This window comes from Anser cygnoides, chromosome 2 (genome assembly GCF_040182565.1).
Source record: "Anser cygnoides isolate HZ-2024a breed goose chromosome 2, Taihu_goose_T2T_genome, whole genome shotgun sequence".
In the NCBI taxonomy this organism is placed as follows: Eukaryota; Metazoa; Chordata; class Aves; order Anseriformes; family Anatidae; genus Anser; species Anser cygnoides.
The window spans coordinates 81796254-81823902 of record NC_089874.1 but is presented as its reverse complement, the minus strand read 5'-3'; positions in this window follow the sequence as shown (position 1 = coordinate 81823902).

Genomic DNA, 27649 nt, shown 5'->3' with positions numbered 1-27649 from the left:
AGTGATTCCATGACTGAAACACCCAGCCTTGTGCACTCAAGGTCAGCTGCCTCCCAGGACAGAGACTCCACAGCCTTCCTGAACACCGGTTCTGCATGAGCACCCTTGTGGGGACCATCTTTTCCCTTTTGCTAGCTGGGCTGCCTCCACCTGCAAGCGTGGGCCTGGTGCCACTCACCTTTCTGACACAGAGCCCCTCAGAGAAGGCACATGCATCATCTTCTCTACTCCCCCTCCCAGCAGTCAGCTGGAGGCAGCTGTCAGCTCCACCCCTGAGCCTTCTCTCCTTCATGCTGACCACAGGAGTTCCCTCAGCCTGCCCTTGTATGCTGTGTGTCCCAGCCCCTCACTCCCTCCAGTGCCATCAGCTGGGCCCACTCCACACCCATCAGGATCTTTCCTGTACTGGGGAGAACAGGACGGGATGCCGGAGCCCAGGGGCAGTTGAAAAAATGACACCAAAGAAGAGGGGAAGTGCTTTCACTGGTTGTTGTTTATTCTTATTGTGGTTGTTGTTGCAACATCTTTCTTTCTTATTTTTACTAGGATCATTCTATGGGTTTGTTGCCCAGTCTTGGCAAGAACTGGTAACCAAGCATCTTGAATGGACTTTACGCTGCACTCCTGCACTTCTTCCTGGCAGAGCTGAAGACTTGTTCTTCTTCAGAGGAACAGCTGTCTGCGTCACCATTTTGAGGGATCTGCTGCTCTCTCTGTGCACCACCACGCAGGGTGTGGCTTCGTCTTCAAGCACCTCTTGGGCAGCCTTCTCGTCCTCAGACCGAGACACCCTGTGCTCAGCATGGCCTTCGGAGGGCTTCTCCTGTCGCCCTGCTGCAGCAGCCCAAAGGAAGCCAAGTGCACTCTTGTCCACTGCTTGGGACTCCATGCAGAAGAGATGACACCTCCACACGAGAGGAGGGGATGGGGAATGGGGAGTGGGGGAAGAGGCCATTGTGCAGGCAGTCCTGCCAGATGGTAAACTGATGGCCTCTCCCCCCTAGTTGTGGAGGCGGAGGCAGGGCCAGGAGTAAGGAGCAGACCGGGCAGTTCTGCGACAACGGAGGTGTTATCTCACAGGTGGGAGCCCTGGCACGATGACACTGTGCCACATCAGAGGGCTTGGAGGTGGATCCACCTCCATGGGCTCCACACCATCCGCTGTGGCTGCTCCACCTCTGCTCTTGCTCCTCTGCCTCCACTTCTTCTTGGGTTCAGTCACCCAGCTCGCACTGGTCCCACAAAGGCGTGGGCAGCTGTCACCCTAGGAGCTCTTAAGGACAACCATGGCTGCCATTCGCTAGAGGGCCTGGGAGATCAGCAAGTGGTGGGCCAAGCGCAGAGACTTTTATAAGCCCCAGGACACAGCAGGGGGCGGATGCCACAGTGACATCAGGAAGCCTCTGTGATGCCCCTGTGATGGCGCACCACGCACCAGGCCCAATGTGGCCGTGTTGGGAGGGGGCTTGCGGGGCCTGAAAGAGGCCCTCATGTGGAAGGAGGACATGGGGGCTGAGGGCCCCTTTCCTGGCGGTGGCTCTCCCAGGCCGTTTTGCGTGCCAGAGAGACAGGCTGCCCCTTGGGCACAAGGAGTGTCCTCCACTTCCCCTTCTGCTTGGCTTCCATGAACTGCTCAGTCCCATGGACTTTGGGCTGCAGCTCCCCCAGGACCTCTCAGCTCCACGGTGGCACTCTGTTACTCCCACAGGAACCTTTTTTTTTTTTTTCCCCTCTCCTCAGACTGAACTTGCTGTGTTGCAGTTTGCGCCTGTTGCTTCTCGCCTTGTCACTGGGCACCACCAAAAAGAGTCCAGAGGATAAGAGGAGTCTTATCAATACAGAGGGAGAAGATCCCATCTCAGCCTTCTCTTCTCCAGGCTAAACAAGCTCAGCTCCCTCAGCCTTGCCTCCTAACAGAGATGCTTGGCTCTCCCAATCATCTTTGTAGCCCTCTGCTGGACTCTCTGCAGGAGCTCCAGGTCTCTCGCGCACTGTGGAGCCCAGCACTGGACACAGCCTTCCACGTGTGGCATCAGCAGGGCTGAGTAGAGGGGCAGGATCACCTCACAAGACTTGCTGGCAACGCCCATCCCAGCACACCCCAGGATCCCATTGGCCTTCCTGGCCACAGGGGCCCTTTGCTGGCTCACACTTAACCTGTTGTCTGCCAGGGCTCCCCAGTCCTTCTCCACAGGGCTGCTTTCCAGCAGGCCAGCCCCCAACCTGCCCTGGTGCATGGCGTGATTCCTCCCTAGGCACAGGACACCGCATTTGCCTCTGTTGAGCTTCATGAGGTTCCTCTCTGCCGAACTCTCCAGCCTGTCCAGGTCTCTCTGAATAGCAGCACAGCCTTGCGATGGATTGGCCACTCCTCCCACTTCTGGGTCACCAGCAGCCTTGCTGCAGGACTGGAAGCAGGGCACATGTGTATAGAATTAAGAAGCCAGTAGTGCCAGCACACTGCTATGCCACTGCTGTTCAGGACGTTTGGCTGGTATCTCTGCATGGCATGTGGCTATACTGTGCACACATGACAGGTTGTTCCAAACCAGCCCACCTTGTGGGAAAGGACACGTGTGAGCCTGGGGCTCTTCCTTCTACAGAGCTGGAGGCGCTGCAAGAGCCTCCCATGTAATGGGAGATAGACTGCAAAGAGAAGGCAGTTCTTAAACGAGAGAAGCGACAGTGCATGCAATGGCTCAGTTAGATGAATACGAAATGAAAACTCGACTCCAGTGGTCTGGCTCAACAGCTGGAGCACAGCACTTGGAGATTTCCCTCCCTCCTGCTCCCAGCCTGACTGCTGGCCCATGTGATTCAGCTGCTGCCTCCTGTGGTGACACATAACAACCAGGAATTGCCAGAAAGAAAGAAGCTCTCTGCAAACAAAGCTGTGCTACGTGTCCCCTACCTCATGGAGGGCTCTTGCAAGGTTCAGCATGAAAGCGGATCATACAGCAAAGCTGATGTCCAGATATGGAGAACTGAGTTCAATTGCACCTCACGCTCACAGAAGGGAAACAAATGGTATGTAATGCAGTTGTTGCTGCAGCAACACACATAAAAACATGGGATTTCTTTACCTCTCCCCCCCACCTTCTTTTTGTTATTAAATTTTTGATGAGAAACCCAACCATAACAACTGTATTTAATTTAGATACATGATATTAATTACACTGCTCAATAAAACAATTGATACAAATCAATTGCTCTTGAGCTTTCTCTTTGTTTTAAAAGAAATAGATAACTCATCATCACCAGGTCAATTTGTTCTCATTGCAGAATTCAGCAGGGGTGGGAACACACACTTACACCAGCATTGAACCCTCACAGGGCGTGGAAAGCCTTCACACAGCTAAATGTCTTCATGGGGAGCAGTTCCAGACCACTCAATTGCAATTGTGGAGTTGCTGGTGTGGTGTAGTGAGGCATGAGCAAACAGCATTGCATAGCCTCGGGACACGTTTTTGAAGCCCTAAACCAAGAGGTGAAGAAAGAAGAGTAAAGATGGTTAAAGTAGCATTCCTCTCCCACTGATTTTATGTGCTGGGAGAAACCTATCAATGGTTTTCCCCCAAAACGCCATGTTCCACCCCCCCCCCCCCCTTTTTTTTTCCCCAAAAAAGTCTTTGCCCTCAATGTTGCTTTAAAAAATGTATATGGAATAGGTATTATTGAGGGCTTTGCCCTGAAAATATGCTCACTCTTTCTGAGGAGAGAAGCGGTCAGACCATACCCTGTTGGGTCGAAACATCAGCTCCAGAGATCAGAAAGCTAAACCAATATTATCACAGCTGAAATGTCCACACTGTTCTGACACAGCGGTGGAAACAGGCAACATGATGGAGATTTGGAAGACATGCAGAAAGCAATTCCAAAATAGAGGCACTCTACGCATAACTATGAACAAATACATCACAAAATATTTGAGCCAAAATCATGATTATAAAAGGGAATCTGAACCAACAAAGTATTCTGTATTTTTTTCCTGATTTCTCATTGAACTCTGCTAGGTTAATTTGGAATGCCTCTTGCTACCACAGAAGTAAAAGACCTAGATACACTGAAGTCAAGGGATACTTTCTATTGACAATAATAAGACTTTTCTTGAAGGTTCAAAATAATAAAACTAAAACCTGTAGAATTCCCTGCCTATATAGGACCTACAAGGACCTATATTGTAGTCACATACAGTCCTGGGATGACAGGCCCATCTAGCCCAGTAGATGGTCTCCAGCAATGGCTGTTAGAGAAGTTTTGGGAAAAGAGCATGAGAAGAAGTAAGACAAATACAGGATGACTTTCCCTCTGATAGCCTTTTAATATTCATCAAACGCTGTATTTCCACAAAAGCCTTGAAATCATCTGAACTTAACACCAGCATCTTTCTTCCAGGCAATTCTGTTTTCCATTCCTCATTCATTCAGTTTAGCTTCCTGCCACTGAACCCGTCAGGTCCCAATGAGAGACGTTTAGGTATGCCAGTAAGCAAATCCAAGCACAATGTAGTCACGTACTCTGCTGGGGCTTTTCCTTTTCCTTCTGCCTTTGCTCTATGTTTGGGTCTCCAAACCCAGAGGGCTGTAAGTACTTCCCTCACCTTTATCTTGCTGAGAAACAAGAAGGGAAGAGGAGAAAAAGTCTCCCCCAAATCCTCTCTTTCTTCTTCACACAAACTGCCCTGTGCCTGTCATTGTCATTTATGTCACCTGTAGGTTTGGATTGTGTTGATACGTTAATGTTGCCATAGAAAATGTAAATGCAATAGCACACTACAGTATAGAAGGGGGTGTTTTCAGAGTGAGTAATTCAGAACTGAATATCATTTTCAAAGTAGAGTTTATTATTTAGCATAATGTATAATTATGCAACTGGAGCATTTTTTTTTTCCCCACATTGACAGTATAGACTGACAGATGGGGCCTGCATTTACAAAGATGAAGGGAAGCCCCAAGTTTTCATGTTTTTGAAACAATTGGATATACAATATAATTTTTCTATTTAATTAGTACAGCCATCTTAAAGGCAGTGTCATGAAGAACAGGCCAAAAATCTCAGCTGAAATACATTGGCATAAATTGAGTAAAGCCAGTGCTGTCATAGATTAAATAATTGGAGAGGTGTAGAAAAACTTAAGAATATTTATAAATGCTACCCATAGGGACATGGGCACATACAACTGAAACTAATAATTAAAAAACACCTAAATCTGTATAGTCTGTACTCCAGTTTTGCGAAGAGGAATATATAATTAGAGAAACAACTCACAAGCATCCTTTTTGTCTCACACTAATCATCTTAGGTCAGATTCTTTCAGAATGTGTGAGCTTCCTCTCATCCATTTCCCTAAAGAGTATTACTCTGCAAACCACCTCTGACTTCGCTTGAGAGATAAGATTTGAAAACACAGCTAGATAGGACAACTAAGATCAATTCAAAGTCACCATTATAAGACTCCTTAGCCCAACCCAAGAGACTCTCAACTCCTAAAACTGGGACAACCCTGATACCAGTTAATTTGAAGTGTTCTATAAATGTGTGTTCTGTGTTCGACTGTTTCAAAGTTCTCTGTATTTAAAGAATAAAGATTTATTTGTAGGAATGTTTTATGTGAATACTCTTTTGCCCCTGCTCACATGGGAACAGGGATATTTGTTACTCTCGTTATCCACCACTGATTGTTCTGCTTTAGAAGTTTCAGACATCCAAGCTGAACCAACAGTAAACACTGGATGTAAAGAAAAGTCTGTAATCAGAACAAACAGACTGAAGAGACCTATCAGTCTGAACACTGTTTGATCAAGCTACTTGGTAAAGTCTTGCAGACATTGGAAGAATCCAAAATGTGGATCAACCTGCAACCAGAAAAGAATGTCCCTCAATTAAGCAATAAATCGACCAGACTTCCCTACCAGGTTTCAGAAGTATCCTTACTTGAAAAGTACCACAGCAACACCAAGGAGATATGACCCTGCCAGAATCCTCACCTGGAGCAGATCAGCATCTTCTTTCACTATGCCTCTTCCTTACCTGAAACTTGAGGTCAGCACAGTGGGACACAGAGCCCCTATTAATGCAGCAAGTTGCCTCCTTTCTGATACTCCCTGAGATATTACCCTGCCTTATCACACAGTCAAGCTCTCCTCTTTTGGCGTATTGTCTCCATCCATACAGGACCTGCATATGTCAACATATCAAGAGAACAATTTCACCTTCAGTCTGGAGTGATTTCTGCTTCAGCTGACCAGACTGAAGAGAACAGTTTTGCAATACTTAACGAGCAGGACCGTCACTTCTCTCTTATCTTCCATGGAAGCAAGATTTGTAAGCAACTGTCCATTCAGTGTGCAAATACAGACTAAGCTCTGCTTCTTTAACTGTCTTTCTTGAACATATCCTCCATGCCAAAAACATTTTCTTTAATGAAGCCAGCAATGGGAATTGTTTACTATTTACTAATAAATCTTATTCCTGTATAATACTTGAGATGTGGAATATGTTCTAGCAAATCACACTTCATTTGCATGATATTAACTGAAGCGTTAAGTTGATCTCATTAAATTGGAATGCTGCCGTATCGTGTAAATTAATGTTGGTAAAGACCTTGGAAAAAATTTCAAGGTTATCTACCTAAAGTTTTAAGCACATGCAGCCATACTCATGAACCCTGGGAAAAGCACCCTCTGTTCTTTCTGATGAGGGTTCAAAGCATCAAATGCATGCATGAAGTTAAAGGGAACTGTAGCTGCTTTTGGAGCAGGGAGACAGCCCGCAGGACAGACAGCAATGGCTTTCAGGCTTAGAGCCTTCGAATCTGTGGAGTGAAGCCTCAAATGCCTTTATTTATTTAATAAATCTGGACCTAATTTCAGTTGGGCAATCTTGCTTAAGGTGACCACCTATACTGTACTACCTTATTTTTGCAAATGTCATCAGTAAACATGATACAGAGTGGGAGAAAGCAACTCAAAAGTAAACTACTGCTAGTATTTTCCTCATCTCATTCCTTACCAAACTTTCAATTTATATCTCCTCCTTATGAGCATCATCTCTCACTGTAGCTGTTTACATGCAATATATTGCACACACACGCACAAAAAAAAAAACAAAACAGAAAGTACCTGAGGATAAAGTGTGTATTCCCACATTTGATGGTAACTACTGCAGTAGGAGTGGAATTGATGTTTTGCTGTAATTGGAATGCACAACTCTAAATATTTACCACTTATTCTATCTACCTCCACCCCAACAGTTAAGCACTATGGTTCAGACCAACCTGCCAATTATTATATCATTATGGCATTGATTTGCATTTTCACTGCAAGATTCAATTTTAAAGTGAAAGAGCAAACAGAATTCCACAATTATTAAGGTAGGAAATTGCATCTTTCAGGCATAGCAGTTGCTGCCATTAGCCTTATTCATTCCAAACAAATGCAGGGAAACTCTTTGCCTCTAAAACACAGACATATGGACTGGCTTTTATTCTGTTCCCCCACCACTCTGGGAATAGTTTGGGCTAAACGCTGATGCCCACAACAGTCAAGTAAAAATACTCTCCTTGTGGTGTGCTACACAATTGCTACTCCTTGCTGGCACCCTCAGGTTAGCGTACAAGTCAGGAGGAGGGAAAACAAAGAAGTTAAAGGACAGTTCTAGTAAGGATGACAAGGAAGGTCACACTGAAATTGTGTTATTTATTTCCATACTGCTTTTTTGCAGATGGGACTGGATGTAGCAGGGCAGATCTCAGAATCTTCTACACCTTCACCTTCTACATCTCAGGTGAAGGGTCTGAAAAATCTGGCTCTCATCTGTTTTTTTTTTGTTTTCTTTTTGTTTGTTTGTTTTTTTTTAAAAAAAAAACGATTCTGCTATTTATCACAGAATCAGAATGGTTTGTAATGGGAGGAACTCTAAGGATCATCTTGTTCCAACTCCCGCCACAGGCAGGGACACCTCCCACTAGATCAGGTCACCCAATTTATGACCTGGCATTTTCCAGTCTAATGTTAGTTCCTAAGTAATTTCCTACCCAAGGGACAATACATCAATAAAAATTGGATGCTAAGCATGCTCGGGAGCTGTACCTCTGTTACAACACATCAGCATGATTTGCACTCCCATACATTGATCTGATCACAGAGCACTCACACTCATGTTCCCAGGATCACCCCCACCAGGAGTTCATTTGCACCTCCTGTGCTTCAGTTTGTGCCCGTTGCCTCTCATCCTTTCTCTGGGCACAGCTGAAAAGAGACCCTCTCCATCTTCTTGACACCCTCCCCTCAGATATTTACATGCATTGATGAGGTCTCCCCTCTGTTTTCTCTTTTCCAGGCTAAACAGGCCCAGCTCTGTCTGTCCCTGGGGCTCCCCCCCAGGCCCTCCCAAAATCCAGTGCTATTTATTCCAAGAAATCTGAACCACCATGGAAGGGTTTCTCTATTCTGCTTACTACTGTACACAAGCTTCTTTCAGTTACAACATTTTTTTGCTTTACTACAGGATATTCTAGAGCAGGAGCTGAACCTAATCCAAAAATTCTTTTATTACATGGCCTTGAATTTTGAGATTCAGACCTGAAACTCAGAAATGGACCATATTCAATAGGTCAGTGCATATGACTTCAATTCAATGCATACATACTTCAATTAATGGAGAATAACAACACTGACATTTTAAAAAATAATCTAGATTTGACTACTGTAGATGGCTTTAAACCAGACAAAGCCATAAATAGCATGAAGTTAAAGTCTAATCCTTCTCCTCAAATCACTTACATACTGTTTCTCACTGAAACGTAAAAGTAATACTAATATCCAAATCAGTAAATTCACGATATCAACAAGAGTCTACAAAAATACAAAAAGGGTCCTAATGCGTAAACCAGGAATGTTAATTCATTACAAAATAGATCAGTAATACAGGACATGCATGCAAGATACTGTACGGCAATAGGAAAGGAGCGCTCAATACACAAGGAAGTTGCAGCTGTTACAAGCCACATATGTACACACTACCAGAAACTCTGAAGCAGAAAAAAACTGTCTTCTACTATTTTTCTAGTTGTTTTGAAACTGTGAGGCCAAAGTCATGCTCACATGCACATGCAGGTGTGCAGGATCCTAGCTTGGAGCAGTAAGGAGAAGTACTGAGAATAGCATTTCTCTGTTCTGTTGTTCTATGGATGGAAACAATGTTTTATTGTTCCACCTTTGCCAACACCCCCAGTCCTTGACATATGTGAAAACTACATAGCGTACTAAGATACTAGAAGGTCACATAGGAAATTACAGCATTCAAGGAGAGGTAAGAATCTTCCTGCAAGTTTCAGATGAGTGTTACAGACCTCTCAGATTTTGTCTACGCACACAAGTTTGTACCAAATCAATTCAGAGTGGAGAGTGTTAAGCATTGATTTAAGCCGGAATAAATCCCTACAAATGCATTGTTTAAAACTGGGATATAATGCATCAGTTTAACTCAGTGAGCTACCAAGATCAGCTTAGTCAATATTTTATTTATTTTGATTTAAATACCTGAAGATACCTCTCCAGCATGTTCAGCACCTAATATACTATTAACAGTGTATTTTAAAATTCAACATCATAAAACAATCGATCCAGGGAAACTCACCCAGCTGCCTATTGAAAACTGCTTTTTCCTTTTTGTCATTTCTGAAGTAGACCTTAGCATGCCTAAGGAGCCACTTTCTGAAAGAGGTTTTGCAGCAGGTCAGAAGCTCAGTGAAACCTCTACTCTAAGACAGATGTGTCAGCAGCAATTTAATTCCAGTTAACTAGGAATTGCAAAAATAAAATGGTCTCAGCTGAACTAGCTAAACTTGTGTATTCAGCTGTTGAGAGCAAATGTATCTAGGATAGGATAATATTCCAACTTTTTACTGAGATTCAAGTGGCTTTTAGATAATGTGCAGCCAGCTAATGAATAATCATGCTTCTCAGAGAATTTAAATTGGCTCTAGTGATATCATTCCAACTAAATAGATAATTTGCTTTACATATGAGCTTGATATTGTAAAACACCATAGTTACTACTGCATGAATATGTTACTAGGAAACACAGGCTTTGTAATTACTCATCTTAATTATGTCTCTATAATCAAAGTGAATGCGTAAGTTGCGCAAATGAATTAAAAACCTGAAGTTTTATCTCTTGGTCTATTAATAATAAAATATAAGCACTTGTTTTAACATCTGTTATATCGTGAAGATAGTATTATATAAAGGAAAAATTTAATGTTAACATAAAACTTAGCCATATCTTGAAATGAGAGCAATAACTGCTTCTTTCTCAGTAGTCCTGACAGTCAGAGGACAGCTTTTCTATTGTCTTGTGAGCCATCAGACCTCACATGGGATAATTTCCTTGCACAGCCCTTGTTCACAAGGCTAATAACATCAAGATGATAAAGAGAAGCTCCGAAGCAGTGCATTTACTCAGTTGTTGCTCCAAGAGATGATTTCTCTGCCGGCACAGCTGCCCCACATTACCTCAACATCTGCAGATTCTAGTGGAGGAAAGCTTTCTGTCCTGATGTCAAACATGAAGTGCTGCAAGTCTGTTTTTTTTTGTTGTTGTTGTTGTTGTTGTTTTAGGAAAGCTGAGATGCAGATGTGCCAAAGCTGAAAATTTCAGTGTCACCTCAAGGATTTGCAGACCCAGGTACCATTTAGTTTTGATTCAAATTGAGTCTTCAGGCCCTTCTAGGCAGTTATGAAACAATCTCAGCCTACACAGCAGCAGCAGCAACTACTCTTTGTCTGCAGAAAATAAATGTGCCCTGAGCATACCAAAAGTCAATCTTCTTTTCATTGCCACAGATGCTAATCGCAGTCTTGCTGTCTGAGTTAAGCAAGAGGCAGTGCTTGCTTGTACCACACAGGGAGCACAGAAACAACCAAGCTGTTAGTCAGGCAGTTCAGTTAGGCTTCTTCAGTGCGCGATGGGGTAAGTAACCAACAACACCCATATTTGTGTGCTTTGCTGGGGGAAGGCCAACACTCTTCACTTGTATTAAAGAAGATTATTTACATCACAGAAATATCCCAATACAGTGTTAGCATTCCTCCTGAATATTATAGCTCTTCCACCTTTTCAACATGCAATATTTAGCTTCTGCAATCCAAATTTCTCCCCCAGAAGGATGAAAGATATGCACTCGAGAAATAATCTCAACTATCAATAAACCATTTTAAGCACACAATTCTCACAGAAAACATTGTGTTGAGTCCTATTGCTCCTGTTGTAGCGCCCCCAACCCACCAACACCACACAACCAGCCCTCTCACATGAAGCAATGCATCCCCTCATCGCTCCCTTGTTCAAAACCAAGTAGTAGAGTGCCACTATTAATGGAAAAAATAAAACCATGATCTCCAAATCCTAGAATTAAAGTTAGGCCTCAAGGGGAAAAAAAAAAAAATCAGCTGTGGTCATTTCACCTTCAAATTCTCTGCCAAGCGTTAACTACTGTGCCTGATGGAGTTTTACATTTTGCTGTATTTTAACCGGCAGTGTTTACCTCTGATGCAATAGTCTTCCAAGCCACCAGCTCATATTTTATTCTTTCTGATCTCTGCTCTGGGATGTGGCACATAGGAGCCTATTACTTGCATTTTACGTCCTGTATTTCCTTTAACTATCTCCTACCATTCCTAATTCTTCTCCGTTAGAATTGGTCATAGGACATGCAGCTCTGCCGTGAAGATATATCCCAAACTTCTCTAGATTAGACTGGTTACACAGATATATTTCCCACTTCTAATGCACTTTATTTCAGAGAGATCTGTAGTTTTGAAACATACTAACACAACTCAAAGAAGTTAATTACTGCTTTAATGTTGAGGTGGCAAAGGAAAAGGGTATACTGATGAAAAAACTGTACTCTTCGCACAAGCTCTACAGAGTGGAGTTCTTTGAATGGTTGAGCTCCATGGCAGCAGGATGCACTGGACTGTGAGGAAATTAATGGGATACCTATGCATACCTCCTCTATGCTCTTTGAAAACACCAGCATGAGTTCATTTGTGGGATATGTTAAAATTTTCTATGCTATACTGAGAATCAGGCTTTAGGAGTTATGACTCAGACTCCTGTTACACGTCACAGATTCTTCAATTTAAAGCTAACATCACAATTATATATATATATTTATATATGTATGTATATATATATATATATACACACACACACACGTAGTTTAATAAAGAGGATCGAAACTGTGGAAAGCATTATCTTGCTGTGGAATAACACACCTTCCCTAGGCATTTTGGACTCATGCCTTTTCTAACCAAGATATACCACAGGTCAGAAGTCCACAGAGACATGTAGTAAAAATGATTTGCTACAAAACCACTAGCACGTCATTAAAGGTGGCTTTCATTAGGTCTGAGCACTGAGTGAAAACTGGAAGAAGGATTTCACCATGAGGCCACTTAAAAATGACTGGCAGAGTCAGACCCTTTTCTTTTACAGTGCTGGCAAATATAAGTTGTTAACCTTGAATTATATTTACAGAAGTTAAAAAAATAGATTTATTTACATAGTTCATATGTGGTTGCAAAATTCTTTTAAGTAGGAGTACTCTGTGAGGATGTTAAGAGAGACTTTATAATTAGGTAATCTCATTAGTGCCACAAAGGTTTGCAAACAAAATCATTTCCTACCACAGTTGAAAGCATCAGTAGATTGCCTCTTGAGACGGCAGAGAACATTGCTGCTTGTCTTCAGAAAGCATAAGCTGGTTCAGTATCTTTTGAAAGCATTTACCAAATGTAATGAGGAGGGCATGACACAATTCTTGGCAGAACAACTCTAGAGAATACAGAGGCCAACCTTCAGGTACTCGTTGGAATTGCACCATCTAAACTCATCCACAGGAGACCAACATATCATCAGCATAGTCAATCACTACCACCAAAAAAAAAAATTTTTTTTTTCTCAGTTTCCTTGTATTTCCTTGACTGAGCATAATCATTGTAAACACTGTCTGCAGCAGTCATTTTCTAAAATGAATATGCATAATATAATAGTCAACCGTTAGGAAGATCAGATATAAGTGGGTCGTGTCTCCTATTTCAAGTCAGCTCTTGTCACACAAGCAGACTTGCCAGTGAAAGTTCTTCCATCAGATTTGCTTAAAAACAGCAGATAATGTAGAAGGTGTCACCCCGATCATGTCTTCCAGTGCTTCCCTGGAGCAGCTGCCTTCTTTCTCCCCCCAGCTCATTTCTTACCAGGGGTTTCCCTTGGGTCCTCACACGACAATCCACTGAGAAATATAGACAGTTTAACTGATCTTGACAGGGATCTAAAGCAAAACTTTAACCATGGGCCAACCATTATAGATAAAGAAAATTAAATTAGGTCAATCTAGGATGATAAAGACTATGTCTTTACGGTGTCAAGCTGAAGCAGGGGAGGTTTAGGCTAGACATCAGGAAGAGATTCTTCACCGAGAGGGTGGTCGCACACTGGAACAGGCTCCCCAGGGAAGTAGTCAGTGCACCAAGCCTGTCTGAATTTAAGAAGCGATTGGACTGTGCACTTAGTCACATGGTCTAAACTTTTGGGTAGACATGTGTGGTGCCAGGAATTGGACTCGATGATCCTTGAGGGTCCCTTCCAACTCGGGATATTCTATGATTCTATGTCATGATAGCAGTTTACTGGCCTTTCCATGAAAACATGAGGTTTTGCAAACTGGGTTCTCAAACACAAGAGAGGAAAGAGGCATGAGGTCTGATTATTTTGTAAGTTGGAGAAATATATATATTGCTTATACTATAAATCTGGAGTATACTGACACAATCAGACTAGGTCAATAATTTCTTTCAGAACTCTTTACTCAACAGCAAAAAGGCAAGCTCTGCTAGTGTTCTCATAACTCCCACTGAGCTAGAGGTGACATTAAAAACCAAAAAGACAGATCAACAGCAGTTGAAAGTGTCAGGCATTATAAACAGTGGCTATCATGGTTAAGAAGTCAGAATGAAAGTTTGGTGGTATAGTCACCATAGGAGCTCTGTATCACACCTGGACTTTCCCCTTACAATAGGAGGGAAAAAAAAATCTTCAACTATCCAGGTACGTGAAGTAGGAAGACTGCACTCTGCCTTTGGGTGTAGAGGAAAAACTTCATACAATAAACTGATACAGTTATTATGCATACACAAATCAGATAAAGCAAATCAGGTGGTGGCACATACATAAAGGACTAGTGTTTAGTTATTTTTAAATAAATTTTATTCACATGAAAAAGCAAGGGTGGCAGGTACAAATCAAGCATGTTGCATACCTGATCTTAAAAAAAATAAATATCTATGTACAGAGAACCACATGTAGACATCAGAAGCAGTAAAAGCAGCCCTAAGGAGGCATAAATCTATAAGGAGCAAGTTAACTGGAGTGCTAAATAGCAGATGATGCAAGATTACTGGATGAAGGAAAAGAGTGCTAAAACATTCAACTGGACGATCAAATGGAAGAGAATAAAATTTAAATACTAACGTAAAGAAGGAAGAGCAACTACACTACCATAACATATGGGTAAGGAAGGGTAAAAATAAAAAATAAAAAAAAAATGACAACTACAAGACTATTTCACCTACAATCAAGGAAAAAGATCAGAAGAATTTCTTTATGCCAGGATTCTCTAAGACAAAGCATATCAGCTAAGCTGTCTAAAAGAAGAGAATGCACCATTAAAGAATGCTAAGCGAGTGAATGTTGATATGAGAGGGTACAACATGTTTTGATTTTGATATAGAACAAGAAAAAAGAAGAGGGATAATAATGGGAAAAATAAATCTAAGAAGAGAATAAAACTGAGACAGATTGTGAAGTAAAAGAAAAGAATAATGACAATATAGCTGATGGCAAATGAAAAAGAAATAAAGAGTTACCAATGTGCTGAGCCATAATGTCAAGTCCTAAGATATTTTTGGGGTAAAGACAGATGATTAATAGGAGAAGCAAATTAGGGGACATATAGTAATATTTTTGTGCACCTTTCTCTGCTTAGCTCAGATAAATCTACCCAAGTACTATAAGTCTCTACTATTTACAAAGCCTCTGCAAAACAAAGGGAAAGAATACTTTCTTGGCTGAGTGTATGTATCTAGGGCAGTTCACCAGATCAACAGGTGAACAAACTACATTGGTGAAATTTCCCTCTAGTGCAAAAAAAGGAATGGGGAAAATCCACTCCAGCCTTGTTCAACATCTTCCATGTACAGCCAAGTAAATAGGTACTAATTGCTCCCTCACTCCCCAAAACCAACCAACCAACCAACCAACAACAACAAAAAAAAAAAAAGGTCTTTTCCTGAAAACAGATGTTTTCGCCTCAGACAAAATGATAACTTCCTGATTTCTTTTGTTATTTACATCAGCATCGGATCGTGCTTAGTCACAGCATATGCTTCTACAGGAAACGTTGACAAAAAGTCTTTCCAAAAAGTGCAAGTTTTGTTCATTAACACACCTTTCGCTAGTCAAGTGCACTCAGATCAGATTAGTATTTTGTTGTTGTTCCCCACCCTGCACCCATATTTTCCTTCCAGAAGCTGCTTCAATTACCTTCACCCATTAGATGAACAAGTTATCATCAGCAACTTACCACGGTTCAAATGACTGCTTCCTAATGAGCCTCAAGTAGCTGCTAATATTTAAGATATTAATTCCTGCTCCAAAATAGTAGCATGACTTCTGCTCAATTTCTCCACAGGCAGTACATTTTTTTTTTCTCCCCACACGTCCTTTCCTTGCCCACATCACTCCCTCTCAATCTCACCACCAGATGGCTTCCTCGACTTAACTGGACCTAAACCAGGCAGGTTTAGTTCAAGTTTCCTCCTGTACACGTTAGTTCTATTATCAACACCTCTCATCCTCCTGTAGGTTTTGTGTCACACCTGAGGCAAATGCCAGTGTTGGCATTTCATCTTGCAAACCTGGCCAAGTGACACAATACTCATTTCCCTACAATATGCCAACCTTGTGACAGGCACAGTTGTTATTTATAAAGAACAATCACACTTTTGTGTGTGTTTGTTTGTTTTTTTTAAAGTACCAGTTTCTTCTTGTGGCTTTCCTTTGCTCAGTGTAAATTTCATGCATCTTTTTTTTTTTTAATCAACTACTTGTATTAATAGACATACTTCAGTATACTTTCTATTGCATGTTGTACAGTAGATTTTACCACAGTGAAAAAAATTCTATGCATGTATACATGTATACAGAACAGTTAGAGGCAACAGAGGATTTGCTGTCTGTGCAAAGTGGAACATATTTTGTTAAAACTTTGAAGTACCATTATGTTAAGCAAAATGTATCATGATGCAGAGATTAAAATGCATTTTCAATTGATTCACATTTCCAATTAAATTTATGGGCAGTGAAGACATAATGATATTATCCACAAAATTGTATCAGATATGATAATAGCACCCAACTGCATCTGTGCTGTAAAAAGTATAACAATAGTGCACTATCACTGGTTCTAATTACCTCCTATCCTTTAGAGAGTGGCAGGTGGCCAATGAAATGTGGATATAAAACCAGAATATAATCAGATGAAGGGAGATGAATCTGTTATTGGCTTTTAGTTATGTAAATTAAGAATTTTACTCAACAAGTTATTTAGTCATCCTGATGAGTGGAAACATTCATTTGGAAGACTAATTATACAGTACTTACTATGATTAGAACACCCAATTGTACTTTATACTCTTTGCAATGGAAACATCTTGAATTACATTAAGTTAGCGGTGAGAATGAATGCTGCTAATTTCTTTCACAGGAAATCTCCAAAGAAAACTGAGTACAGAAAAAAGCAATTGGCACCATGGTGAACCTGTAGGAAACGCTCTCTTTTCTAAATTGGGTCTCTTTTGCCCTGCCTTTCAGACCTACTTGGAGTCAATCTTACACACAGATGTACCCAACTACTAGAAAGTCTTTCAAATGAAGCACAAATGGAGGTCCTGATCACTTGTGGTCCCTTGAGATCGTAGAATTGTATCATGGAATGGCTCAGGTTGAAAAGGACCTTAAAGACCATCTGGTTCCAACCCCCCTGCCATGGGCAGGGATGCCACCCACCAGCCCAGGTTGCCCAGGGCCCCATCCAACCTGGCCTTGAACACCTCCAGGGATGGGGCATCCACAGCTTCTCTGGGCAGACTGTGCCAGTGCCTCACCACCCTCTGAGTGAAGAATTTCCTCCTAAACTCTAATCTAAATCTCCCTCTTTTAGTTTAAAACCATTCCCCCTCATCCTGTCAATATCTGATTGAGCAAAGAGTTGCTCTCCACCTTTTTTTAAGCCCCTTCTAAGTACTGAAAAGCTGCAATGTGGTCACCCCAGAGCCTTCTCTTCTTCAGGCTGAACATCCCCAGCTCTCTCAGTCTTTCTTCATAGGAGAGGTGCTCCAGCCCTATTATCATCTTTGTGGCCCTCCTCTGGACCTGCTCTAACAGATCCACACTCTTCTTGTGCTGGGAATGCCAGACCTGGATGCAGCAGGACTTCAATTTGGGCCTCACAAGAGCAGAGCAGAGGGGCACAATCACTTCCCTCCACCTGCTGGCCTCTCCTCTTTTGATGCAGCCCAGGATGCATTTGGCCTTCTGGGCTGCAACCACACATTGCTGGCTCATTTCAAGCTTTTTGTCCACCAGAACCCCCAAGTCTCTCAGCACAGTACATGGCAAGGATCACAGTTCATATCCTACTAGGATTCCATAGCTGCTTGGCTGAGCAAATAGCAGACCTGTTTCTTCTGCAAATATTTGATTGATGTATAAAATAAACTGACTTACACTGTGCCCAGGACCATCTCACATATATTTTATACAAACGTGTGCTTCCTATCAGGAAAACTCACAGAAAGGACAATTTTTGCTCAAACTTTGCTAAAGGGGAAAAGCCTACATTATGCTTATTGCTAAATGCTCTGTTACTTAACTATATGAGTCACTCAAAGAAGCAAGAATAATAGCATTTCATGATTTAACAGATTGGTGTGTCATGAAATGAATTACACAGGTGTGTAAAGTACACATGAACCACACGACAAGAATCATTGATCAAGATGTTTTCTGTAGATTTCATATGACAAATAAAAAACTATTGTGATAGTTCATCTTCATTCATAAGGGAAAGAAATGAAACTTCTGACATATCTGACTAACACTGAATATTGTGGAATTGTGGCAGATGAGAGAGATGGGAGTAAAGATAAGGAAAACAATGAAGTACATAGAGGTTTATATCCCCAGAGGACAACAATTTCTATCAAGACCACTGTGCCAATTTATACTGATTTTGTAAAGAAGATGCTAAAATGCTTTAGATTGTAGAAAAAGAAATGCTAACAGAGTAAGGAAATTTGTTACTTCTCATTACCTTGGGTAGTTTAAATACAATTATCCTACTTCATCTTCCCGCTGACAAATACTAACTTCAAAAAGAAAACAATTTTTCATCTGTAGGATTCTATAGCATCGTATAATGTTTTTGTTAAGTAGTCAAAATTACATTGCAATTTTTTTTAAGTCATTACTCTTTGTCTTCCTATCAGAATTGCTTATCTGAATCAACACTTCAATCAACTTTCAGATTTTTTGTCTAGCTTTTCCCCTCTACTTCTTTACAGAAAGAAGCGAGAAGGTTTCCTAGTAGTTAGTATCTGATGAGTATACAGCTTTTAAGCTTGAAGCAAAGGTGAGGTAGAAGTTGTCCTCATTTACAGATATTCTCTCCTCTCTACCTTTTGTATAAGCTAATATACAACAGGATTTCAACTCCTCCGCACCACTTCTTACTTGTTTAGAATAAAGAAAGCCTACTTTAGCATCACAACACTGTTGATGCTCACTTTGTCTAGGAAACACTGCCACCTGCTCACTCCAAGTTGGGACTGTGAGAGGCAGAGAAAAGATCTGCAGTTCTGCTTTACACGGCAACATGACAACACCATCAGCCCATAAGCTGCCACAGTCAGAGGAGGGATGCACAGCAGAATCATGGCAGGAAAGCTGAGGACAGCTCTCCTACTGCATGTGAAGCATGTTTGAGTACAAGGTGGGAATGGGACAAACAGCTTTTGACTTGGTTAGTGACTATGCAAGAGACCTCTCTCAGAATGCCAAGGGAATAGCTTCAGAGAGCACTACAGCCCTTGCAGAAGGGAGACAGGTGATGCTTATCATCTCTCCTCTGAGTCCGTTACCCAAGCTCCGTAAGTAGCCTCACACACATGCTTCCTTTCTCCCATAAAACATTTAAAGAACACCATCACACCTACCAGGACTGCAGCATAGGATGCTTCCAGAGGATGCTGTGAATGCTGAGTGGAGAAGGAAGCAGGCCAGGGGACTGTCCCTGAATGTATCTGCATAGGGGTCTTTTTCCAGGTTCCAGCATGCACAGGTTCCTCTGAACTGTCCAACAGAGTGGTCCTGGGATCCAGGGTGTCCACCCATCTGGTAAGGCTGGTAGTGTTTTTCCATCTAAAGAGCAGTTGTAGGTCTCTATAATGGGACACACCTGCTGGATCCCACACAAAGGGCGGTCATCACATCTCCAAGTACATGACCTCCATCTACCTCCTCAAGTTCCCAGCATTGCTCATCAGTCTTCTTGCAACCAGTACCAGTTGTAAGGTTAAGAGCCTCGTGACTCCCCCACGAAGTTCTCTGATGCTGGAGAGGCTTTCTGTTCAAAATCTTTTTGATAGTCTCAGGCACAGCAGGACATAGGGCTGGAGACAGGACTACAACATGAGTCCCAGATTCATCCAGGGAGCAGGGCCAGAGACAGGCACTGCAGCGTAGCTCAGGCCTGGCCAATGGTCCCCAGCTGAGCTGAAATGGGGCACCTGGGCCCAGGGGTGGGGTGAGTGGAGGGCCCAGGTGAGGCTGGTCAGCACCAGTGCCCTCATGGCCCTGACAAACAGAAGCTTAACTTTAAAATCATAAAACAAAAACACTAACATGAATGGGGACATTAGGGATATCTGGAGGCGAACTGTGTAGAAAAGAAGAGTAAAACTATGTAGTTGCATTCTGCCTCACAGCTCTGACCAAAAAATAAATAAATAAATAAAAATCTTTTAGCCTTAATCTTCTAATTCTGTGTAGAACTGAAGAAAGACACGTGAATAACTCAGAAAACCCTCTATAGAATCATGTCATTAAATAATAATCCCATCAGACACAATAAACATAATACTTATCTATTGAGCTTGCATTCTGCCTCAAATAGTAACTTTAGGGTGAACAAGCTAAAGCTGAATCTCAGAGATTTTCCAGTTCAGTGGCACAAGACTTGCACTGAAATTGCATCCCTGAACTTACATGTTGCTCCTTACAATAACTACCAGGCCATCTGTCTGCCAAGGCTCCCACTTTGCTTCCTGAAACAATGAAAGAAAATAGATTTGAAGTTGTGTAAAAGTGGTGACCTTTTCAAATCAAATATAAAAGGAGCACAAACAAATTGACATATCATTTTTGCTATGCATTTATTTCTTGTCCTTTTTTTTTTTTTTTTTTTTTTTAATAAAGAAGGAAACCTGAAGTCAATCTAAGACACTTTTTGATTTTCCAAACAGAAGTTATTTAAACAGTTAGAGCTGGATCAAACTAAGATTTTGTTTCTGAACTCTCAAAATCCATGGGAAAGGCCAGAGTCAGACCCCATAATTAGAGGACGTCTCTAGGTCTTCAGTGGGACGGAGAAAATCTATTATCAAGCTGAACATCGGGATGTTTGGATTCAAATCAAGACCAAAGTGTTGCAGTGTAGGTTATAGTCTAACAATCATTTAGGAAGATTTTACTGGTATCTACAAAATCAGAGACATCTCTTGTAGCCAACAGTTATCTGAAGTTCCTTATCTGGACTTCCACCTATTTCAAATACCGTTCCTGCTCTGACTTTCAGGTAAGTAAAATGGGTGTTCTACTGACACCAACAGGTAGAAATAAGAAATGTACCATGTGTATCTGCAGACAGAAAACAGGATAGTGATTTGCAACCTGCTTCTTAATTATGTATTTGCTCACATCTGCGTGCATTGTTTGTACTCTGTTGGAAGGCAAAAGGGAAGAAAAAAAGAATAAGCGTTCACTAGGTCAACTATTGATATAAGAGTCTGAGCAAGCAACTGCAAAATTCACTATGGTAATTTATCTGCATGGGTCAATGGCCATTGACTGCCTGAAAATAAATGTTGATCACAGTGATAGATTTCAATGCTATTGCTATGAACATATATTAATAAACACAGCACAGAAGTGATTTTTGGCTCTATGGTGGAAAGGACAGGTAATCAATATCCTTGTGTCCTTGCGCAGGCTGAACTTTGTACTTGGATTATGCTAATTAAAACTAAACAAAGTGCTGATGTTTTCATATAATTAAGAGATGGAGGAAAATAATAAAGTGGTAAGTGGCTTTTGTTTGTTATTTCATGCTGAAATGAGCAAACAAAACATCTAAGCCATTAGAGAAAAGCCACACTTCTTGTTTGCAAGCACCCTCTTCTGTCCTATTTCCACTATATGCTTGTCACAAGAGCAGATTCAGCACTTTGTGCTGGAAACAGCCATGGATGAGAGGTTTGGATTTTTTTTTTTTTTTTTTTTTTTTTTGTACAAGAGCCCAGAAGGTCTGGACCACTGTTTTGTCTGAACAGGTGGCCAAGCCATAAAGGTCCACTCAGCCTTGGATGTTTCAGACAGTTCAAGCACTGTTTCCCAGACGTGAAACATGTGAAACTCCTCTTCAGATAGAAGCAGAAAAAAACAACAAAAACAAACAAACAAACAAAAAAAAAAACCAGATTCCTGGCAGCCTGACCCCACCAGCAGTCTCCTTCCCCTGGTTCACATCCCCTCACTCCCTCCCCAGTGCTTGGACTTGTACAGCTGAGCTGGATGAGGCAGCTAATTAGACTGAAATCTCACCACTTGATTTGGTAGGGCTAGGTGCAGCTGGAGCAACTCCCCTCTCCCCACATGCTCTCACAAATGTCACAAAGCTGGGAGTGGGACCGCAAAACCAGTACAGGACTCAGCAACCTGGACTTGAGCAAACATGAACTATGGTGGGTCTACCTGGCAACTACAAAGGCTAAATATGCATCTTGTCATGTGTAATCTGTTGTTCTGTGAAATGGTTGAGTTACAGTCACTCAGCACAACGACCAACACAACAGGTATTCTATTACACCATTTGACTGCTCTGTCTGGTCCTTACATGAAATGCCTATATTATTCAGGTACTTCATGAAATACCTGGCATTAATATTGCAGCCATACTGTGAAACCAGTCATTGAGTGAAATGACTAAAATTTCCATTCATTTGAAGAACAGATGCATTATAAAACTAAGTCCTAATTTTCTGAAATGATATGTAGCATTCTATGGGACTTGGGGTGAGTAAAAAGACTACACAGCATTACAAGTAGGCATAGTAGAAATAGTTTTCTTCTCCTTTTGAGTTTGAAATTCAAAATAATCAGGAACCAGGTATTTTGCACAATATCTACCTATTATATTCAACATTTTCCTGATATAAGTAAAAACCTTTAGCAATTCTAAAAACGTTTAGGTTTCGAATATGAACAGTAACATGGCTCTTTTCTTTTTTTTAATATACAAGTCCTAAGAAAACCTTGAATGCAAAATAAGAAGTTTGATTACATATAAATATCTACAGCAAAAACAGCAGATTCCTAGATTATTCTAGGTGAACCTGGCTTTTAAATTTGTAAACTCAGCTCTACACCTACACTTGAAAGCAGACAAAGTGGCAGCTGCTATTAAACATTAGTTTCTCTTCAAGCCAGCTGTTTCAAATGTGAATGCACTTAGACAAGGCTGCACCTGGGTGGTAGCTACGCTTGACACTAACCAGGTAGTGAGTATGCTCGAACTTCCATTCTTTACACAGAAGAAGGCCATTTTACTCTTGCTTTGTGCTCCATCTTGGTTTCTATGATGATTCCATGATTAACCTGATTATTCTTTCACTGTACAAAAGTTTGCATCCTTTTCTGAGGCACAGAACAACGCCTATCCAAATGAAAACAGCCACGTAAAAAGTACTGACAGAGATATGTAAATAATAGTGGCTATGAAATCAATCAGAATTGAATCAGTTAACTACTTCTCTTTAATTCTTTTATTTTCTTGACACTTCTCTATACTCAAGTTTTTAACTTTTTTTTTTTCTTTTCCTCTGAATTGAACCACAGCAGCAAGCTAATTGGCCTCCTAGTGGCCCCATCAGTGAGAGTTTTAATTCAGTTGCTGAAACAAAAAGTAATTCTTAGTTAGTTATTCAGGATACCCCTTCTCCTCCCCAAAAGAGTTGAATTTTTCCTGAATCATTAATCTTGATACTATCTGCTTGTATTTTCTGTGCTAGCTTTAGCTGCATTTGACCTTCAAGTTTAAATTAGAAATGTGGATTTTCCAAATGTTTTTCAGTTCTCTTTTTCACTGAAACCAGAGGTCAAATTTAAACTGAGTTTATGAATAGTTTTACTTGGCTTTGAAAGGAACTTAGCTGTCTCAGAAGACTTGTCCCCGCACCAGTGGTAATACATATTTTCAAATGAGTATTTTAATCCTTGCTGCCTGATGACTGATCATTTCCCCAAAAAGTAATAAGGTGACTGAGGTTTTGCAAACACCTACATTGCATGAGTTGTAAAGACTTTATTTTATCGTCTGTGAGGATAGATTTAAATCTGTGCTTAGAGACTAAACTTTTTGTCTTTATACTTTGAATTAATATTCAAAGTTTGTAGTTGGTGCTCTTTAATATTTGCTGTTTATTTCTCCTGTCAAATGACTGTACATATTTCAAAGTATACATATTTCATTGTAAAGCCTGAGTACAACATAGCATTATCTATATGTATGCAAAGTACCCTGTACATTTCCATATTTCCATCAAGTAGACTGGCAGGATTCACAACAGCTAAAGCTGTTAGAAGCATAATAGATTTCTTAGTTCTCTGACCAGTTTTCCCACCCACTCACTCAAGAAAAGGAGGTTTCTTATCAGCTGAACCTCTTCCATCTCCCACCTTCCCATCCATTTGCTTCCCCTGTGTACTCTCAAAAAGGGGAGTTCAAATCAGTTGAACCACTTAATTTCTCTGTAAGTAAAGGTTTTAGGTGTCTTAATCATTGTTTCCCTTCCTTTCCCTCCTCTGCCTTTGCACACACTTTTCCCAAATTTCCTTTTGAAAGTGTCAAAATAAGAGTTGAGACCTTTCAAGTATTTTCATCTTTTAAATAGTCCAAACTATCTTCTGGCTGTAACACCGATCAGTGGGTTTCACTGACTTCCTGGTAATTGCTCTAAGTGGATACATATCATTCATTTAAATAAATGGATCTGCAACCTTGAATGTGGCAATAGTCATTACACGGTATAAAATTAGATTAAAGAAATAATTTCCAGACTTATCTCATTGGTAGAATTTCCACCAGACAATATTTAGGTGTCACAGTGATATCAAGAAGAGCAGCTGTGGTATAAAGACTGGCATTAATCTACCAGTCCTTTAGATCAGGCACCTGGCCGCAGAACCCCAGAGCCCTTCTGGCTCACATACCCGGACCTCTTCCCCATGGATGAGGCATTTTGGAGAGCACCCAGCTCTCACTCGGGGGTGTGTAGCCAGGGTCTTGGGTACCTCAGTTTAGAAGAAAGTTATCTTTGTGTACTCATTGTAAATCAAACATTAAAAGTTGCAGAAAAGTATTTATAGTTTTAATCTGAAAGCATTTCCTCTTTAAAGTGACTTGGTGTTTCTTAAGGCTAATTAAGCAGAATGATAACATATGTTATATTACCTTTCTTAATATCAGGAGCCCAGCTTCCTTTTCAAATGTACGTGGTCCCTAAGATGATTATATGACATCAAATGAGAATAAAGAAGTAGAGCACGTACAACTCTGTCATGACAACTCCAAACCAAACAATGTTGTCTTAACTCTTATTGTAATATTCATCACAATGGTTATTCAAGACGGTTCTAGAGGTGTACATAAACACTTTGGAGACCACAATTACACACTTACTATTCTCTTTATTACTAAAACATTACAACTATTTAATACCAAATACTTTCTTTTTTTTTTTTTTTTTTTTTTTCCCCAAAAGGCACAGTGGAACTCTACTCCCACTGGTTTAGTTAGGTAGTCTGAGCATGAACTCATGCTGGAAGTTTGGTTCAAGCTAACACCTCTAAACACTGCAGTTTTCATAATCTCTTAATTAATTTCTACAGTAACAAGTGGATTAAAAATTACTGAGAGTGGTTCCAAGATATCCCTTGAAATTTCCTTCAAGATAGAGTAGGACACATTGAGAGCTGTAATTTCACTTCACAGATGCTGTCTCTGACTCCGTCAATCTCAGTAGGAAAAAAATGGTGACATTTGTAGCATGCTCCTGGCATCACTTTTCCACAAGAGCACTTGAGAAGTCACAGGGGGGCTGAACAGGTCATTTAGATGGTGGAAACCTGCTCCAGGCTAACTGGACACACCTCTTTGCTCTGCTCTAATCGAGGTTTTTCATTTTCTTTGAGTTTCTCCTCAGATTTTTTGAGTAGCCACACCAGGGCAACGCCCAACGTGTGAGACACATCCTTGGCCAGTCTCCGGGGTCTACCAACCCGGCAGCAGACTCCACTCCCTTGGGCTGAGCAGGCAGAGGCAAAGGCCAAGGGGCTTTGGCTGCTACAAGGGGGCAGGTTGCATTAGGTTTGGAGCTATTTTTTTTTAATTATTATTTTTATTGCTTGACTGTGTTGTTTGTGTGTTTCAGTCACTGCTCATCATTTTACAAGTACAGAAATTAATGACTTAATGCCACCTAGGTATTAATTCAAACAGCCAGTGCATTAATTTAGTGCCTCCCAAGTAGTTAAAGGCATTAATACAAATATTAGTGTTTAGCTTCTCCCACAGCTTGGAAAAGAATCAGTTTGTTTACCTTCTGTGTGACTCCATGCAAGTTAAAGGGAAAAAAATGTATGGCAAGGCTTTAGGTTAGGACAACTTCAGGTTGGACAGTCCAACGTAGGAAGCTGCAAGGCTGTTTCCTCCCTCTGCCTTTTGGAGGCAAACTTATACCCCTTGAGCTTTCATGGGTATAATTTTTATTTTGCATTATGGTGGGAAAGGTGAGAAAATCCTGGGACTTCCCCATTTATCAGAAATAACCACATTTGTTAAGTCTCTACAGGCATCAAACAACACAAAGGAATCTTAAATGACTTACAATGTTAATTAAGCAGAGAAGGTCAGATATTTGCTGCCAAAACATTTTAAGTAGAGTTGACAGAATTGGTGATGAGAAAAAGATCATTTTTAATGAGTCTCTAGATTAAACAGGGATTTTTTAATATTAAAAAAATAAAGTTGATATGCCCCAGTATTACAGTTTCAAAAGGAAATATTTTATTTTTCTGTGTCTTCTTGTCTAGACATTTCAGCACACTAATACGGGGGAAAAAAATGCAACAGAAAAATGTTTCAAAATCAGAATAGTTTGATTGATTCAACTATTTATCTACTAGCAATTTAAGAACATTTTCAACTTCTTAACCCTTAAAGGATTCTCCTGAAAGAAAAAACAGCTCCTTAGCCACCAATAATTCACATTAATATTTCATATGAAATGAAGCAAGAATAAGGATTCTGTCTAGCCTCTCTGTGTCTCAGTATTGTTTTGATGTTTTTATTTTTTTGAACTCTGCCTGCATCATTTTTGCTCAAGGGTTTGAGCTTTTTTCTTCCCCCTCTTCCACCATCCCTGTTCTTCTCAGCCTTTTCCCTCATCATTGCCACCACACAGAACAAGGATGAGCCTCCAAAGGGCCTGGGTGGCAGTGGTCTCAGTAACGTTGATGGAAACATGTCCTCATCTTCCTACTGGAGAGCCAAGTGGCCTGGACAAGGAGGCACAAGCATTAACTCGTCTTTCTTTTGAGAAGGACACTGGGTGGGGGAACTGGGGGTATAAATCTAATATCAACCCCCAGCAGGACCAGATTCTGCTCTTGGTAACATCACAGGTCTAGAGAAGAGCAAAACAGCAGGGCCAGACCTTCTTTCCCCACGGCACCAGGAAATGCCAGATCAAGAGCTTTCTGTGCAAGACAGAACCTGAGGCTTATTTCCTTAAGATAAGGACTACAGAGAGAAGAGGAGATTTAGGAAGAAGGAGCATTTCCCAACCCAAAGAGAGCTGCAGAGATTTACAGCCTTGTTTTACTGGCACTTGGTACAGCACAAGACAATGCCACTAACTTCACAACCCAGTCTCAAAACCTCCTCATAGGTACATTGGTGGAAACCAGGTCTACATTTTAAGATCCTGAAGTCCAAAATGAAGTCTCTTAGGAGATGCAGCTTTACTTCTCAGTGACTTTCTTTTCCTGTAAATCAAGCCTTTTGCTGCTGCTGGGAAAGATACAGACAATGACTATCAAGCCTTCAGATTTCCACTGCTGAGGGGGCCGCAGACAGACCCACAATACGCACTTAGCATGCAGGACTGGCAACGTGCAACGTTTGCTTCAT